General features: G+C 38.8%; 1 long non-coding RNA gene across 1 annotated transcript; it reads left to right on the top strand.

The window, feature by feature from the left end:
• Positions 1–2,668: 2,668 nt before the first annotated feature.
• LOC113274552 lies at positions 2,669–5,340 on the top strand. The gene is made up of 2 exons (XR_003323062.1): positions 2,669–3,018; positions 3,416–5,340. It is a non-coding gene; the product is annotated as an uncharacterized LOC113274552 (long non-coding RNA).
• The last annotated feature ends 482 nt before the right edge of the window (positions 5,341–5,822 follow it).

Raw genomic sequence — 5,822 nt, 5'->3', positions numbered from 1 at the left:
TCTATTTCCAAGGCCCAAGCTTCCTCAATAACTTTAAAGCAGGTTGGGTCTTGTAAATAAATTCCAAAGAATTTGAATGGATTAGCACCATCTTTCCAGCATGGGGAGGTACGCAACAGTATGGGACTATGATCCGACCCAACCTCTGGCAAATGGTAGACCATAGCTCTGGGAAATAAATCAAACCACTCAGGGTTTGAGAAAAGGAAAATTAGGCGCAAGCCCAAAAAAAATAAAATTCTCATTGTCAGGACCACAATTAATTTTAGGTACCGTGATACCCATAATTATTTCCGTGACACCCATAATTATATGAAATTATTAAAAATGTCTGCATGACGGATTATGCATCCGCATGACGGGTTATGCATCAGGGGTATAATTGGCTACGCAGCTTGGATATAACATATCTAAAAATCTGCGCCTTGGAATTTTACAAATTTTATATCGTTGGAAATCTTTCTAAGAGAGCTACGCAACAAGTACAAACAAGAATATCAAATTTTTGTTTTTCACGAAAAAATCGGAGGTGATCATCATTTTAGGTTAAATTTTTGAAAACTTGATACATAACCATTATGCAGCCACCAAAAGAGATGCATAACACATTTTGCAGACGCATAACGAATTATGCAACCATTTTCTACACTGCATAACAAATTATGCATTTGGATAACAAATTTATGCATCTATAACAAGTTATGTAACCATTGTTTTGGTTGATTTTAGTGCGTACATAAAAAAATTGATGCATAATGCAGTATACATCCATATTTACGGATGCATATCAGGTTATGCATCTATTTTCTCGATGCATAATGCATTATGCAATCATATTTTCAGATGCATAACAGGTTATGCATCCATTTTCACGACTGCATAACATGTTATGTAAATATTATTGTAGGTGCATGACAAGTTATGCAACCTTATTTTTTGTTGGTTTCAATACTAAGAAAATAGCACCTGCATAACATGTTATGCGACCGTTTTCTGGACTGCATAACAAGTTATGCAAAAAAACAACAACAACTGCAGAACGTGTTATGCAACCAATTTCGTGAATGCATAACAAGTTATGCAACAAATTTTGTAGATGCATAACATGTTATGCGTCACTATTCACACCTCCATTTTCTTTTAAATGCACGTCACACGCACACCAAACCCATTTGCACTTCCATATCCTTTGCCTTGCCACTGCAGCATCCTTTTAGCTTTTTCTTTTAAATGCATAACCCATTGAAACCAACATCAACACCACCATTCCTAACTCACTTCACTGATCCAAAAAAACATACCATGCCTAGTGTTGCAAATAAAAAGATTGCTCCAGCTTACTATCATAGTTCACTTGAAAGAAAATAAGTATACTTACTGCAAAAGATAATTACATAAACCCCCCAACAATCCTCCAATTACTGCAAGAACTAGCACATGAGGTACGTCTGCAATGTGATAAGCAGTATTTGCTGAGGTCACATCAAACATTAACAGGCCACCCTTACCAAATAGCCCACAGTGACCATTGTTACAAACATCAATGAGAGCACGGAGTACAATAGCAACCACAGTCGTCGTGAAGAATGTTCTCCAAAGTAGAGAACTCTTCCACCTAATAAATTAAAATATCGAGGTTAAAATCGAACAACGAGAACTCTTTTCCACAAAGATTTAACAGTTCCAGGTGGAACCAGACTCCATAAAGAAGCAAAAGGGAAAGAGATTTTGCAAACATTCACGAACGAGATGCACTTTTGCAGCCAGTAAAGTTATGCAATACCATGATACCATTTCTTCAAGAGCAAAGAGAACACCACCAACTGGTGCACGAAAAGCAGCAGCAATTCCAGCAGCTGATCCACAAGTCACAAGATCACGCCTGTCTCTGTCATCTTGGGTTATGAGATCTAGGACTGACGTCTTCTGGATTCAACATTTTGTATGCAGATTGAAGAACTTAAAACGTCTGGGTTCCAACCAGTACAATAAAACTTGGTCGCAGAAGCTCAGTAAGCGACAATGGTGGCAGAAAAAGGAATTGAATATGTAAAAGTTTATTGTCGTGTATTCTCATACCCGTTTGAATCTCAACTCATCTAATTTCTCTGCTGTTCGATTTCAAATCAAGTCCACCCTCAGCAAACCCGAAATCCCATGAATGGAATCGTACCCAAGCTTTAATTTCTTCTCAATTGCTCAAGAACTGGTAATTGCAACAGAAACCCAATAACCATTATCTGTAGCTTACCAACCATTTTTCTTATCTGTGATAAGTTTCTTCTCTTTTTGGTGAAGATGATTTGTTTCTGATTCTTCTCACTAATTTGATTTCTAGGATTTTCCCAGTAGATAATTTTACTCATCGTGAATTCACAGCAGAATGGAGAGGAAGATGAAAAGGAATCGAAGAAGAACAAAAAAACACCGAAACTTAATTTTACGAATTATGGGTTTGAGAGAAATTTTTTCACCAAAAATGGGTGAGTGCGTGAACTTCTTCACCCGTGAGTTTCACAGTGGAGAAAAACTGAAAAATGGGTCTCCCTGTAGTTTTCATTTTGAGAAAACCCGATCAAGTCTCGCCTCAATGAACTCCAACCCACTTCTTTTATTGGACCATGTGAACTCGTACCCTACAAAACCCATATCCACAAGACATACTTCATCTATTAACTGAGTAAAGAAACTCAATTCTTCGGAGCTCTTCTGTCTTCCTCCTCTCTTCTCTTCATTTGTTAGAACAAAATTTAAATCTCCTATAACCATCCATGGGAGATCTACAGAGGCTGCTAGGTTTTTGAAGTAATTCCAGCTATTGTGTTTCTTAATTTTGTAAGGGCAACCATACACAACAGACATCAACCATTCAAAGTTTCTAGATCTATCAGTAACAACCACATCTATTTGATTATCAGTACTATTGATCAATTGGATTGAAATCATAGAAGACCAGGCTAACACTAAGCCTCCTGCAGTGCCAATCACCCCTGTGGGTTCAACAACAATCATATCCAGGTATTGAAATTTTTTGATGATTGGTTTAATGTAAGATGCCTTGTGTTTAGTTTCTTGAAGTAATATGATATCTGGGTTTCGAAATTTTATTAGGTTCTGGAGATGCAATTTTGTATTTTTGTTAAAACCTTGACAATTCCAAGCTACAATGTTGAGAGACATTTTCTGAGAGAACCAATTCCTGAACCCTAATCTATTTTTAGTAGCTAACAAAGCAATTGAGATATAACTTGGTAGAAAAATTGAAATTGAGAAAGAGACAGATAGTTTTGAGTTTATATGTTTGTGTACCCGATTCTCCTCCAAGTTGTATCCCTTCATTGTTGAGCTAGCAGCAATATGAACTGTGATTGAGTCCACAGCTCCAACCCATTTCTCATCCATGGCTTTGTTGCAGGTCTTCAGGGCATGCATCTGAAGTGGCTCCTTGCTTGACTCCAAGTCTCTAACTGTGGTGGAGAGGGCAGATGGCATGGGTGGAAAGTTAGGTGCAGGGCCATATTTTTTGGGGCTATTAGGATGAGATGAATATGATGAGAAAGGATTTTTTGGTGGCTTGGATTTTAGGATGGGCTCTGCATATTCAGGTATGGGTTCAGAAGATTGGTAGGGGCTGGTAGTTTGTGAACCTAGTTGAGCTGAGGTCAATTGAGAGTTTTTGCTGTATAATTGATGTGGGAGATTTATAATAGGACTCAGCTGAAAATCCATATTTTTGATTTCTTGTTGTTGATGTTTCTGCCATTTGGAAGTGGCGTGAAGCAGTGCTTTCATTAGGGATTTTTCATAGTTTGTTTTGAGTACCTTTGTAGCTAGCCTTACAGTTGGTCTTTTCTTTTTCTTGCTTGTTCTCTTACTTGTGCTTACTGCATTCCCAGTTTGAGTGTTGTTGGTATTGATTAGTTTGTTGGCTAGATTAGATCGTCCAACCATCTTTCTTGGGGTCTTATGAGCTTCAAAGTGGTAATGTTTCTTTCCAGTTGCGCTCTCAACTGTCAGAGGTGTGTTACCTCTCATCCCCTTACATCTTACCATCATTGCATCTCCTCCCCTTTCCCTTTCTTTTTCCTTTTCTTGTGGCTTATCTGTAACTGAGATCTTCCCCTGCACCTTGGACAGTACTATTCTTCTGGTGGATTTTGTGTATTTTTAAAGCTCTCATAACCTGGAGGTGGCTCCACAAACACCTGTAGATCCACCAGTTGGAAAGCAGAGTTTGGGAGAGTTGAATCATTTACCACAGAACTTGGTCCATTCTCAAATCTGAAACTGCTTGCTTTCCAGGCCCTCTTTTTAAACTCACTTCCATTCCCATTTCCAGTCCTCTGTATCTTGTGTACAGGGGACATTTCCTCACCCTCCGGCAGATGTCTTTTTGAGTGAACATCTTCTTGTTCAACAAAGGTTTCCTGAGGCAAGACTCCCAGCTGAAAACTTGGTCTTGTGTCCTTCAGAAACTGAACATTCTCTACAGCATCTTGAGAAAGCCCCCCTCCTTTTCATGATGACAGTTACTTGATTCGCCTTGCTGTAAGTAATTTGTTGTTGTTTGCAGGTGTTTGGCTGTAGCTTTGTAGACCGCATTTGAGAGAGCTTGCATCTGATCTTCTACAAACTCTTCATTTTCCTCCTTTTCTTCTAGTTCTTCCATGATTGTATCATGTGCTGGTTGACTCACTGTTGTGGGGACACATTTCTTTTTCGGGTGGTTTAAGGTTCTATAAATCTTGCAAAAACCTCTAGGCAATTTTTCAAAGAAAACTTTCACTATTACTAGCTCTTTTTTCCCCATAGTTACTGGTATGTGGTCCCATAGTTTGTTATTGACATTGATCTCAACAAGTACTCTAGGACATGATAGAGTTTGTCGGCTTCTTGATGGTTTTTCTACCATAAGACAAGGAGCCATGGAGTTTGCTATCTCAAAAGGAATCGTTCCAACTGCATATTCTGGTGGTAGATCAATAAGCTTAGCCCACATTGCAATAATGTCCATATTGATGGAAGCAGGAGAAACCCCAAAAAGGTATTGTTGGACCACTATCATGAAAGGACCAAAACCCCAGAGGTTTCTTGACAGAGCATACAACACATCAGATCTGGAAAGTAGTGCAAATACAAATATGTTTCTTTCTTTTCCCCTGAAAACAATAGTTGCCTCTGGCTTGTAATCAAGCTGACATACTTGTTGAACTATCTCAGCTGCTCTATCCTTATGTAATTTGAATTCACAGTTGAGCTTTGCTATGATTTTTAATGTTGCTTGTTCTCTGACTTCGGCTACTTGATCATCATCTAAATGGAAGGGTTTGTTTATGTCAAGGTTTTTGAGCATGTTTTCTGTTGAAACAGTTTGATTCATGTTGAACAGAGCTTTAGAAAATTGGAGGCACTGAGAAGGTAAATTGGAGATGAAAGTTTTCACTTTTTTACACCATGAAACAGCTAGCATTCTTACTAGTGAGAAGAACCAGATCCAGTAAAGCCAGCAGAGCCAATTTGTTTCAGAGTTGACTGAAGACAAAACTGAGACTTGCTTAATGTCTCCATTAGGCCATACTGTAGTCATTAAACTCTGTCACTGACAGAGCAGAGAGACAGGAACTCAGAGAGCAGATATGAGAGACTTAAAGAAGCAGGTAGTCAGGGGTTGCTAACAAACCGGGGGAGGGAATAAGAATTTGAATGAAATTAATTGAATGCTTGGTGGGGTTTAGGTGTTTGAAAGGGTAAGGGACAGGGGACAAGACTGGGGAGGGTTGAGGTACACCATGGAGGGTTGAGGCTTTAAAATCTCAGAGAGG

Source organism: Papaver somniferum, chromosome 4 (assembly GCF_003573695.1).
Source record: "Papaver somniferum cultivar HN1 chromosome 4, ASM357369v1, whole genome shotgun sequence".
NCBI lineage: Eukaryota > Viridiplantae > Streptophyta > Magnoliopsida > Ranunculales > Papaveraceae > Papaver > Papaver somniferum.
Note: the sequence above shows the minus strand (reverse complement) of the source record. Positions and strands in the feature narration are given on the sequence as shown.